The following is a 14029-nucleotide window of genomic DNA, read 5'->3' as shown; positions in this document are numbered from 1 at the left end:
GACCGTTTCCATAATCACGTAACGTATTTCTCTGCTCTTTCCCCTGGTGGGTTCACATTTATATCACTTTTTAACAGGTGTTTATTTGAGACGTAAAGACTCTCTTTTAAGTGTATGTAATTTCGAGCTTGTATGAATGCACCGAATATGGCAAGAGTCGCTTAGGAGTTTTAAAATAGCTACAGCTAAACAACTTTCCCCTCCCACCAACGTACAAGATATTATCAGAAGAAAAAGGCTTAAATCAGTCTAAATTCACTTTGCCAGAAAGTCTGTAAATATCAGTGAACCTGGCCTGAATTTTATACTAATTTGCTACTCAGCTGCTGCAGCATTTTAGGTTTCATGCTAGAAAAACATGGAATGCCAAATGCTAGTTTGACCAAAAAGTATGGAAGGTTAAAGCTGTTATATGTCTTACATGGGACCCTTCAATACGAGACAGCAGTCATTTTATTGCACAGTTATGCAAAAATATATCTAGACATTTATTTTTGCAAGCTGAATTCCATCATAATTATATAAGGAAAAAGGGTGTAAGAGCACTTGTTCACTCAAGACTCTGCCAACATCTAATTGCACTGGCAGTTTCTTTCATAAGTGATTTTAGCAACATTAACTTCTCTCTCCAAATATGGATTAGCTTTCAGAACTTGCTAAGAGTTGGGATTTTTTTTTTTATTGTTTCTGTTAGTACAACCAAAACTTTTCCAAACTGCTTTCCCAAACTGCTAAAACATCTTGAAAAATTTCAAGGATGAAATTCCCAACCTTCCTCTTCCTCTTTCTTCCCTGCATTCTCCTTCCCTTCCCCCCCCTCCAAAAAAAAAAAAGTGTCAGGTCAAATAACCTGCAATAAATATGAAACGGAGTTTTCATTTTATTTACTTTTAGTGTCTGAAGTTGTGGCACACTGGTACCAGTTTGGTGGTGAAGCTCCTGCAGGCACTATTTTTGGAAATTACAGCTATTTCTCCGTCTTAGGGAAAGACAGAATTCATTCAAATCCCTCTACCACGAATTAGTTAAGGGACGCTTTGACACAGAACAGGCTGCAGAGCCCGCTCCAAACACCCGGCTTGATTAAGGTCTTGTAAACTGGGAACAGTTCACTGAAGTACAAATTTCTGGGGCTGTAAGTCCGATAAACTCGGCATCAGCCAGCCTTTCAACAGAACAAATGTGAGGTTCCCGTGGACTATTTTCTCATGTGATTTTTGTTACTTTCTAGAAGAAGCTTCTTAAAAAGTCTAGAGCAGCATCAAATTGTTCCAATAGGGCCGTTCCCTGCTGTAACAAATAGCAGGTATAACATCAGGTGCACCATCTCCTTTTGTCACACAAGCTAAATTTAAAAAGTCTACGATGGACTTAAGTTGCAAAGTCAGGTTTGGGGAGGTACCACTGCTTTGGTTTTGTTTTTTTACAACCAGTTTCCTTTGCAACTAGTTTCACTTAAGCTCCTAAGTGCTGGGATCTGGGCTTTAGACAGATGTGTAACCTACGCCATTGAGCTAGGCTCAAGCCCTAAACTTAGTAAGCTAAATCTTGAAAACAGCTTGTTGCCTATGTTTGCAGGTGCTCCGCTTCTCTAAACTTGCCCAACTGCAAATAGCAGTGAATTGAAGCTGCGCCAATAGAAGTATTGCAGACCCCGAATCTGCCCCTTGACAGATACTTCCTAAATGCAAACAAAACACAGGCAAGTTTCTGCTGCAGTACAGATGGAGTTCAACTTTGAACTGAGGTGGACACTGAGGACACATGGCTTAGGATAAGGAGCTTAGGATAAAGTGGTGTGTGCCCTGAAAGCCCAACCTCTTCCTAACAGAGGGACTTTGCAAGATTTCCTGGTTGTGGAGGGCAACTTTATGGGTCTCCGCAGTTGGACGTGGTTCAGAGTGGTTCTGCTACTGCCCTACCAACTGTCTGGAAGACACTGGATCCAAGAATCAGAATATACAGTTATGAGTGACATTTGTTACCTTTTTTTCATCCTCGCAACTAATATAATTCATCTGGCTGTGGAAAACAAATGCTCAGCACTCTGTCCTGTGAGATATTAAGCTGCCTTAGGGCCACCGAGCAACAAAACTCCTGTAACATAGGCATATTTTCAAGGCCTTACTGAAAGAAGCTAGCAGACAGGTTTTGCATTACTATGAGAGAGGGGAATAATTGGTTAATGGCAGTGTGACACACTAGATTTTCAGGAGAAGATCTAAATCCCAAGTAGGTGTTCCTTTCCGTTTCCATCCACGTACTTAGTTTCACAGATAGAGCCAAACAGCCCAGTGTCTGAATCAGTATCCTTGAAGAGGGCTTGTTTGCCTCTGGGATTTCCTCTGTGCCGATTGTGCTCTTCTTGGAAATACTCCAAAGGGCCACTTCCAACTCAAAAATCAATTTGCTGCAGCTGCAGCAATGAATCGAAACTCTTGCAGCTTTAAGTAGGTTCATCTGTGAAGTTCCTTGTTGCTTGCTGTGAGGTTAGTCGTGCTGGAGGAAGCAGCGTGGAGGTAAGGCAGAAGGGAAGGGAAGGGGTGAGTAGGAGGCTTCATTACAGTGCACAGTTGTTATACCACACACACAGCATAAAGGTATTGGATATCAGGTTTATTTCCTTACATTGGTGGATTTCTGTCTTTTAATGCCTGTGGATGTGAGGTGTATCAAGTAAATTTTTTTGTCTTTAAAGCTACATCTCTCTAAGTGGAGTTGAATACTGAAAAATAAATGTAAATATGCATGCTAAAGCAGCATTTTGTCTTTGGCTGTTAGGTTTGGTCTGTTCTAACTTGGTGCCCCTTTCAGAATAGGAGGAGGTGAAGATCCATAATGAAGATGATAGAAAGCACCTTTGTTGTGGAAGGTGTTCTTTTTGTGTCTAGTTTGATTTCTGTTGTTTGTGCTTACTCTTTTGAGCTGCAAGCACAGTAACCTATTGAAAGTGCTTAACAGGCAAAACAACCCACAGAATTTTTAGGCATAGGAGCTGTAAGAGAATAATATTCTGTGTATGGCTGACACTATTAATGCTAAGTTGCTAAGAGAAAGACCGTGGGCCTTATGAAGATAGTTTAAACAAATGTGGGCCTTCAACCTTTAAATTTGTACCAGTTGTCCTACTTCTTAATGAGTAATGCTATAAATGCTATTGCAGCTCAATGAGAATTCAGCTGAACCAATTATTATCAAATTACTGCATGGAATAAGCCACATAGGCTTACCTCTCAGTGAGGAGTTGAAGGTGCTGTGTTCTTTTTTCTTTCTTCCTTTCTGTAAAGGCTGTTTCTTAAGTTTAATTCCACTAAATTCCAGTTTCCACTGAAAATTGTTTCTGTTAGGTGTGTGGGGATTTAACATTGCAGGGTGGCAAATGGAAATCAGGAATTGCAAAGTTCTGTTTTGGTCTGAAACAGTCTGCCTTGCTTTAAAGGGCTGAGAAACTTTCATATCTTCAGTCTGTCCCATAAAAGCACCTGAGGTTCTTACAGTATTACCTGATCATATACCACAGTAGTCAGTACGGCATAATATAAGAGAGACCTTTTTAGTTAGAGGCTTTAAAAAAAAAAAAAAAAGGTGAGAGAGAGGAAGAGGAAACTACCTACTTTGTTAAGATCAGCTGAGGAGAGAGAGAGACAACCAGGATGTTAAATTGGGCCGAGTCGCTGGTTGACGTGCGATACAAAAAAGTGATCTACTGTTAGAATGAGGATAAACCCTGAGCAAGGCATTTAGGATTGAATGAAATCGTACAACAGTAGCTCTGACTTTGCACGTATGAGCAATAATATAAAGCATTAGAAGTTGCTAGGCCTGATATATGAGGGCACACAAAGCTCAAAGCTAGTGAAGAAGAGGCTATGCTAGCAAACGGAGGGAGGCTATTTCTTGGATGTCAGTATACAAATTGGCAAGTTGTCCAGTCCCTGGGCAGTAGAAAACAAATGAGTAAAACCTCGAGCTTATCTCACTGGGTTTTTTTTGGTGCAGAAATAAACGTTGCAATATATAACAAACCACCAAGGGAGGACAGGATTCATGGTGAAGCTAAAAGTGTGTCTCCCCTTGAAAGGGGAAATCAATTTCCTCAGGTTTACTAAAAATTAGTCTTCAACTGATCTGTTACAGCAGAGACTTTATTGACAAAGAAAAATAAGTATATGTGATAGTAGGATTTATACTCCTAGTGGAGTGTGCTCCACCAAATATTACCCCCAGACTATGTTTTCTAACCATGTGACCTTGGTCGCATGCTTTCCCCACGTTGGGTCCGTGTTCCTACAAGAAGGTACCAGGCTGGGGGGTTGGTGACTTGGTTTTTATAAGGCCACTCTACCATTCAAAAAATCGCTTCCATTTGGAGCGAGATCTCCTTTCATTACACTGGATTATTCTCTATTCTCCCTCAGTTTAGACTTAAATATCGTGACAACGGCTTAGTCGGAAGTTGTGAAGGCGGCTGCCCTTCCTTGCTCCGCATCTGCTTAACAGACAGCTATTGCTAGCACGTTGATGTGGAGCAGAAGGGCAAGAAATACTGAATTATGGGGGTTTTTTAGTGTGCAAAAGTGGTTTCGTATCTAATAGTCAAATAAACTATTGAGACATGCTTATGAAGTACTGGAGAATAAACTGTCATAGATCTATCAGCAGTGTTCGTTTGAGATGATGCTGAATGTCTTTGTTATACAGTTACACAAGTTACCAAGAGCTGAATTTGTCTCACTACAGTGGTATAGTAAGCTTAATTGACTAACACTGAAGTCCAGAAGGTTTCCCGTGCCTTCCTTCTGTTTTTTCCTTCTGCTAGGAGTTATTTTTCTAGGTGCTTTTAAGACTTGAAAACAACTTGAGGTGTGCATTGAGAATTCCTCCTAAGAAATCACAATATGGTTCTTGCCCTAAAAAGGTTCAAGCATTTGGGATGTTGTTTTTCCTCTTGCCTCCCTGTCCTCATAGTAACTTGAACAAGACTTTTTATATGGATCATCCTTTAACAGTACAGTTACAGGATTCTTCTAAAGTTGCCTTTCTTGCACAAATTTAGCTTCACTCTTACTGACCCATCCTGGTGGTGTCTGACTATGCGAACAGTGGATTTGGTTACAAGACAACATTCAAGATTCTTGAGCCAGCTAGGTCCGCAGGTTTGCGTTTATGCCACAAACTCGCGGCATGTGAGCTTGAAGAGCAAAACTAAGCTTCAAAATCATCCGGTATATTTTTGCAGCTCACTCAAACAAGTCTTTTCTGCGCAGCTTATCCACCTGCAGGTAAGAAGCATCAGCAGGTAGCAACAAGGAACAACGCAAAAGCTATCTACAGCTTTGCATTAGGGCCAAAGAACTCAAAAAGTAGCTGTTATGGCTTTAAATAGACAGACTCCAAAGTGAATGAATATGGACTGATGAAAACAAATAGAACTGGAAAAATGAATTTGTCAGAGCCAAGAAATAGCTGAGCAGGTCCTGGCAAGCAGCAGGTCAGGCCTGCCCTGCCAAGGGAGGAGTTGGGCTTTTGCTCCATGGGAGTCAGTGGCTTGTGGCTACTGCCAAGTCCCAGCCCAGACCCGTGTGAGCTGCTCTTGCTCCCAAGCAAGTGCTGGATCTCCACCGTGGGAGCGTGGAGTTGCCTTGGAGAGACGCTGCCTTAATTCTTACTGTGCTACTGGCAAGAAAGGAATAAGTGGTTTTAGGTGTCTTTTTTTTTTTTTCACTCTGTAAGGAGGTGAATAGTTGTGAGTTGTTCTGCACAAATTGTTTCATGCATGCAGTAATGCTAAAAACAAAAACCACTTATCTATTCCAGGAGGCGAAAATAAAGGAGTTCAGAGTAATTCAAAGTGATGTTTGTAATTAAAGGAGAACAAAATCCTTGTTTATGCAAGTGGAATATGCCAAAAAAACTAGATGTTCCCATTTGTTCAGTAAGTAGAGGCAGACTGTTTTGCCTTACAGCTTGGTTCTGCTTTCCAAGGCCTCCAGCTTTGCATTTAATAAAAAAAAAAAAAAAAAAAAAAATCCTGACTATATAAGCAGGTTTTATAAAGTACTTGACTGTAACTGCTGTGTATTATAATTGCAGGGTTGGGCTCCTATTTACATCCACCTTTTTCTTCCAGAAGAGTATTAACAAATCAGAGAAGGCTATTAGGCCTATTAAAATTGAAAAGGACACTTTTGGTGAAGTACCCTCAGCATAAATTTGCTTTCCCATCGGTGTGTAGCTCCCCCTTCTATGGCTAGAATTCTCAGATGAGAATTTATGTTAAAATAAAAGTGGTCTTAAGCAAATTGCTGAAGATAAAGATACTGGCAGCAAACCAGGGAACGCATGTATGATCACTCTTGTATTGCACAGTTTCTTAAAGTTTTAGATCCTCGAGCTTTTCTTCAAAGCTTAATTTGATGCTTTTCTTGAATGAGGGAACGAAAGAACTAGGAGGAGGGATGCTAATTTTAGAGGACTCATCTTCAGTTCTGTCTTCTCCTCACTTCTACAAAAAAAACTCGAATAATTTAACCTTGTTATTGTGAAATAAACCTTTTTGTAAGAGATGCACCCTGATAGAATTACTCTTTACAAAGCTTGCAAATATAAAATTCTTCCTTTTGTTCTAAGACACCATTAAATTGTGCAACTAAAATAAAGTTAAAAAACAAAACACACTTGTGGCTTTCCTTTTGGAGACTGCTGTTAAAATATATTACCACAGGCGCTGTGCTCGTGACCTAGATAAGGAAATGGCAGACAAGGAAGATCACTTTTTGGAAAGCATTCATTGCTATCTATGTACCAGCAAGCACTCGCTAGGAATGAGTACATGCATGTTTTATCTCACAGGCTCATCGAGTCACGTAAGCAGGGCTGACTGCAGAGCGTGGTGGCAAATCCCTTGCTCTGGCAGGCTGTTAGGGTCTTGTACAGAAACCAGCAGAGAAATCTTTTGAAAAATTCATCCAAACTCAAGAGACTGGGAAAACGCTACAGAGGTGCACAGTGGGACTGAGGTCCCTTGAGCTGAGCTCTACACAGTCTCTGCCCAAGACGAAAGACTTGCAAAATAAAAATTCTGGTGCAGGTTTTTCAAGTGTCATCCTCGGTCGAGGAACTAAACAACCTGAATGGAGGGAGGCAAAGAATTGCGACTGTCTAAGAAGGGTGTTACGAATTCTCCCTGTTTGAAGAGGATTTTCTCAGCCATCTGTGAAAAATGCTGGTTTGATTTTTACGAAGCATCTTTCTGTTTTAGAATACACCCTATTTGCTGTTTCACTGTACATCTTCCCCTTGGTTGCTTAGTGAAACCAGATATGGACGAAGCACAGGTTCCTATGAACCCCGGCTCAAGAGAGCTTTCTGCTCCGATAGCTGCAGGCCAGCTCTGCTGGTTTTTTTTTTTTTTTAAATAATAACAAACAGGGTTTGGTTTTGTCTTGTTTCAGGTTATTCTGCCCAGAAGTTAAGCAAACGGTTCCATAGCTTCTCTTACCATCCCATTTTTAAACGCCAACGTTATACTTGTCCTCTTCCGTTCTTTTGTCGTTTCACCAACCTCTCTGTTCTGAGATAACTCCCAGGTTTAAGATTGCTTTCCAGATCCTCAGGTATTCTAAGATGAAGCTTTGCGGTTTCAGCCAACTTCAGCAATATCTAACGTATGTAAGGGCTCCCTCTGGTATGTTCTTCCCTTATTTTAAATTGAATTTTTATGCCTTTGATGCTGATATATGCTGTGTTATCCAACACTTCACAACTAACTTTTCCAGAGAGAATGATAAATACGAAGGCATCTTAAAGGAAAGGAGGAAGACCTGAGTGCTCCTGTGTGTGCCTTTTAGCCTGCTTAGCATTTTTGCTTTCCTGACACACTTTCTGTGCGCTTGCAGAATGAGTTCTTTTTTCCTCTTATAACTCTAGTCATCTTGCATCTTTTTGGTCTCTGTATCCTTGTAACGTATTTTCATCCTCCTCTTCAGTAACTTGACTTATTTTGCGCTTTATGCATGCTTTCTTCTTCTATTTAAGGCCAATACAAATGTGCAATTGAATCAAGTTGGTCCGTTATTAAACCTAATGGGAAATACATGGGGATATTTCCTTCTCTTAGCCCTGCCTGGTATTGTTTCTTTGAGGAACTTCTTCTGTGGCCTCTTCCCCCTTCCCCCCCCCCCCCCCCAAAGAAACTGGTTTCTTCGAGGAACCACTTCTTAGCTTCCTTTATCTTCCCATGGGATTTTCGCCTGCCAGTGCTCTGAGCTTATTCAAGTCTGGCAGTTCTGTGAATGTACAGCTCTGGTAAGAACAGGTGTCAGCAGTAGGTTCTCTTCTAATGCACAAAACCACCCCCCACAAACAAACAAAAAAATTAAAAAAAAAAAACTGCCTCATTGAAATGGTAGTCCTTTTCCTTATGTTGGATCTGTTATCTAGTGTTTTAGATACAAAGCAGCACGCAGAGCATCCTTCACTATGAGGAAGATTTAAAATATAACTTGGAAAACAGATGAAATGCACCAATGAGTGCATTGAAGGTGATGATATGACACCCTCCCCCCCAAAAAAAAAAAGATTGAGAGTGAGGCTAAATAAGGGGAATGGCAAATCTTATGTCAATATCTGCTTACTAGTCTCGTGTCTGACATTGCAAGGGGAATCCTCTTCCTCATCCGTGCTCCAGAAAACATGCTTTGAAATAGAGTAAAGTATAAGAAGAGTTCAAGTCAGGACCTTTACATCAGGATAGTGATGTCCATCTCTAGAAAGTGTCTATCTAGCAAATAAACTGCACAGCCCTAAGGTGTTTGGGAATGAATGGAGAGTATAAGTATGCTACTCTCAGGGTAGTTGCAGCAGCAGGGATTTTGATGTGATGTTCAATTAGTCCAAGTAAAACTGTTTATCAGCTATGCTTATGGATTTGATTAACGCGTTAAAGCGATACTTAACCTTTCTTACTGTGATAGCAGCTAAAGGTCAGAAATCACAGGGCTCGGTTTGTTGGAGCTGCTAAATAGCAGCAGGTTAGGTTGCGCTAGCTGCTAAATAGCTGAAGTCTGTTTAAAATATTCAGAGAGGTGCTAGCTGACATAACTGCTAGCCTTGAAATTCATAGTAAAGATTACTTGAATGAGAGAAAGTTGAAATAATGATATAAAACCAGCAAGGGTTAGGCAACTTTGATTCCTTGCTTCCTTATTTTTCTATAGCTACTGTAATAAAGATGAATAAAGCTAACAATAGACTTGGCCACTAACTTTTATATAAATCTCTCTAGGCAGTATTTTTGAATGTTGTGTACTTTCCATGTAAATCTTATGGGAATAGGGAGGGAAAGGTTCCCTCCCTTCCCCCCCCCCCGCCCCCCCCCAGCCAAAACTGGAATAATTTTCACATTTAACTTCATGGCCATGCTTTGGGCTGTACATGAAGCCTGACCAAGTTTGCTTGCTTTTTTTGTTGACGTTTTCCCCCCTGCCTGCCCTGCCAAGCTGTACCTTTTTTTTTTTTTTTTTAAAGGAGGAAGGGAAATGACAAAGCGTGAGCTTTAGCAGGAATCAAAGTCCAGCTTGCTAGCACAGCCACAAGGGACAGCCCGTTCCCCACCCTGGGACCTGATGTGACATTTCCTTTGGGTGTCGAGATTGTACCCCTCTCTGTCCTCCTCGAGCGCCCCGCTTCCAGCAATCTGGAAAGAAATCTGGACAACGCGAGCAGTGGAATAGATAGATTATTGGAGGAACGATGCCTCGGTGGTGCCAGATCACCCTCGCTTAGTGTGCCGATCTGTGCTCCTTGCCTCGCCTCTGCGGGCACATCTTCACGGCTCCCTTCTGCTCTGGCTTCCACGCGTGCTGTGGTGGGCCAGGGACACACTAGATACCATAAGGTGTATGAAACTTCGTTGGCTAATGATACGGTCCTGCAAGTAATTCATCAAATCAATCAAAGGCTACAGTTTTGCTTAGGAAAAAGAGAAAGACTAAGAGCCATTTGACGTTTCTAGCCAGAAAATCAGAATGCTAACAGAAAAACATCAAAAAAAAAAAAAAACCCCAAAAAAGTAAGCTCGCTTCCTTCTTTGTGAATTCTGGACACTGTCTGTTTTGTCTAAAATAGTACCCAGACGTTTCTGCCTTAAAGCAAAGCAGCGCAAACAGATGGGTTTATTCTGAGCCAAGGTAGCACCCTGGTCAAAACTGCCCGCTGAATGGTTTAACTTTAACAAAGCGCTAGTTAATCCTGTTTAGCTGCAGCTCTGCAGCATCTGCAAGCTGGGCAGAGCAAAGCCATAAGCTCTACGGGGCGCGATACCCTGGAAAGCAATGGACTTCCCTCGCAGAAATCAGATGAAAATTAATCCAAATTGGGTTAGCGTTATCTGTCACGAACTGCGTTTTCTGGTGCAGAGGGGTTCCCGCGCATAGTTGGTGCAGAGTCACGTTGCGAGGGAGCAGTATACGGGCTCAGGGAGCGTGGCGGGCCATCGGCACCAGCGGAGCTGGGTTTTTCTGCCGCCGCATGAAGAACAAATCTAAATCCGCTCTTTTTGTGTGGGTAAGACTTCACCCCGTGCGTTTTTAAGTTTGTTGCGTTAACTATGACACTCGTACAATCCTTGCCCTACTTTAAAACACAAGAGACGGTTTGGCTACCTGCCTGCACTTTAAACCCCAGATTTTATTTTTCTTTCATCTTTTTCTTTGCTCTTGTGACTAATCCACCTCCATGCATGCGCACATGCACGCACACGCATATCATTCTCTGCTTTTAAACTGAAACTGTTGTTAGTGCAAAAATTCTTCTGCTTACTGGCATTTGGCGGGGGGGGGAGAAGGTATTTATGGGCTCTTCCCTGGTAAAGAAACCTTTTGAAATCCAAAGCCTTTTTGTTTTAATCTAAGTTTTGCATAGCAACAGCCGTTTGGGATAGCAGTAGTCAAGATGGTCCAAAAGGAGGTAAGGCATACAGGCTTATTTTAGCAATATAAGAGTTCGTTGGTATTTGTTTTATCCTTCTTGAGATTTTTTTTTTTTAGAATTTTTAGAAGTTTGTCCATGACATCGCTCTTTACATAGAATATGAGCAGATATGCGAGTAGCCGGAGCCCATGGAGCTTACGTGGTTCTGAGAAGGTTAGCTACTAAATGTATATGAAAGATTACAAATTTCTTTATGTCCATAGTGACTAGAGAAATTAAGCTTGACTGAACTGGGAAGCTGTATTTGTAGCTATATTTCTATGTGCTTAAACTTAAGGAAATCGTAAAGTTTTATATTTTAAAAAAAAGTTTAAATGGACATAATTTCAAACCTATTTGTTCCATTGTTGTGACAAACTTGATACCCATAGTAGTGACTTGGTATCTGTGCTTCTAAACATATACCAGTACTTTAACTTTGTAGAACCTCTGATATATTCAAGTAATACAGCTATTATAAAACATAATTTGATGGCATCTTTTTTGCTTTATCTACAGAAAGAATCTTCTACACTTTTTGCAGACTTTTCTTTCGGGATCTGGGGATGCAACGTCTTAATTCCACTTGGATTACTTCTCTGTTAATATGTCCTGCGGGATTTGGGCCAATGTGTGGTGATGTACAGCACTTAGTAACTAGAATGCCACAAATTACTGAATAGTCAAGTGAAAGGGTACAAAAGAAATTTTATATATATATATATATATATATTTTTTTTTTTGTAACTCTTGGATTTTTCTTCAGCCAAATGCAGGTCTTCTGTATCCAGCCTCCTATTCCCATTATAGGTAGAAAGTAAAGGGAGCAAACTATGAAGTATTTGTTTTTGCATGATATATTGTTTAAACAAAGTAACTTGTAGAAGTTTGCTGAAGAGAGTTCATGACCAATATTTCCTGCATATACTTTCACGTATACAAGCCTCACATCTTTTAACCCAAAAAAGTTTTAAAAAACTGCTTTGAGAATTTTTTCTCTTTTTGAGCGTAATTATAAAATAAAACGCACAAGTTGATTTTTTTTTTTTCTTTTGATTTTCTTTTTCTTTCCCCTTAAGAAGAGCCCTATGGCTGTAGAATATTTGGATATTTAATTTTACAAAATTCTAGATTCTCTGCAGAAGGAATTTTTATATAAGTTAGTTGACATTTTTGCCAAAGACGCAACTCTCTCCCAAAAACCTACACAATTAAGAAACATCTGTTCTTTGCACAACTTACTCCAGCTATGCGCTGCAGGAAAGTAGCAAATAAATAAAACTATAATGTTTTCAAAACTGTAATGGCATTTTCAGCAAATAAGCTATAAAGCAAATAGAGAAACAGCTTATTTTAATGTCTTTTCTAATAAAGGGTATAAAATAAAAGCGTATGACAATAATTTGGTCTCAGAGGTGTCGCATGATGATTTGAACTATAATGAAATGCTGTCAGAAAGCATGAGGCTGCAACCACAGGATTGGTTCACAAGGTGGCGGAATTACTCTTCATTTTGTGCAAGTATTTATTGCTTCAGCCACTGCTGAAGAGGTTAACGTCTCTAATTAGTCTCCCAATGTAGCCGTAAAAAGCCTACTTCCATTAAAACCCAGAAAACATAGGTAAGATAGATACTGAATATCTATCTTGTTCAGTATCTTGTATCAGGGCTTGTTGAAGACACTGGAAAGCTTACTCATTTCAATAGGATTTTAGTAGTTTCTCTGCAGAACATTTGTAATTGCTTTTGACTTTCAGAAAACTTTCTATGCAAAAATAATGTTGAAAGACCGCTTAATGTGGGCCCACTAACCTAACCTTTTACTGTTTGTTTTGAATTTGGCAATTCTCCTATATGATTATGCAGCAAATGGGATGCGTTTCCAAGGATGATACTTGAATATACCTGAACCTTTTGGGACTCATTTGCAGAGCAGTCTCGTCTACGGGACAAGACTACTAGTCCTTAAACAGGCTAAGTAACTCCTTTCTTACTCTGGCCGTCACTCTGATAGGTGATCTTGAAAAAGAGAAGTATACTGTTCATGAAGCTGGAAAATCTTCTTTTAAATGATAACTGAGCCCATAAAACGATGAGGGAACACCATGACCAACAAACATTTGCGGGGATTTTATTTAGCTTCGGTACTGAAAAAGATTCCTTTAGTAATTCCCTTTGAAACAGGCACATACACACAAACAGGGCTTGTAACTTACTGCTGAAGTGGGTAGCGATAAAGATAATCTTTAGCTTAGCCAAAACAGTACCAGGGGCCTAACTAAATAGTCCAATTAATAGCTGCTTTAAAGTGAAAGATTCACCCACCCCTATTCGGCACTGTATAATTAAGTGATGTGAGTTAGTGCTGCCGCTGGTACGCGCAGCATAGATGTAGCCAACTTCGAGGTCTTGGCCAGCATCAGCGGGGCTTCGTTTGCAAATACAGACAACATACTTGTTGTTCTATTAAGTATCTAGATTATGCATGATATACAAATTGTTTAAAAAAACAAAAAACAAAAAAGGAGGAATTAGTTACAGGACTTGCCAACTGTATTCAATGCCTTTTAAAAACACTCTTGCCAGGCTTTCTATGCGTGATTATCTGTATTAGACAACATATTCAACTTACTAGGAATAATAAGCTCATAATACTTAACTCTCATCTGGCTGCTTTGAAATCTTAATATGACTACTAATAAACGCAACTGGTAATAAGAACTAGGAGCTGAATTTGAAAAAAGTAACCTGACACATCAGTAATCCCACCAAACTCAATGAGAATGCTTGTAAGGAAACTCAGAAGACTTATGTACTACAGAATTGGGTTATAATTAGAAGTCTGGATATTTTGTTTTCTTAATATTTCAGTGTAATTCCTTACACTCTTAATTACAGTTGTTCAATTCAAACCATGCAACTTCTTCTCTAGGATCAGCAGGATAAAGTGTTATGATAGACATGCAAATTAAAACTGCTTTTTGCTTTGTTTTTCGCTCCCCTAGACTTGCATAACCATTGCAGAACATAATGCTATTACAGTATTTAATGCAGGAG

Source organism: Struthio camelus, chromosome W (assembly GCF_040807025.1).
Source record: "Struthio camelus isolate bStrCam1 chromosome W, bStrCam1.hap1, whole genome shotgun sequence".
NCBI lineage: Eukaryota > Metazoa > Chordata > Aves > Struthioniformes > Struthionidae > Struthio > Struthio camelus.
Note: the sequence above shows the minus strand (reverse complement) of the source record.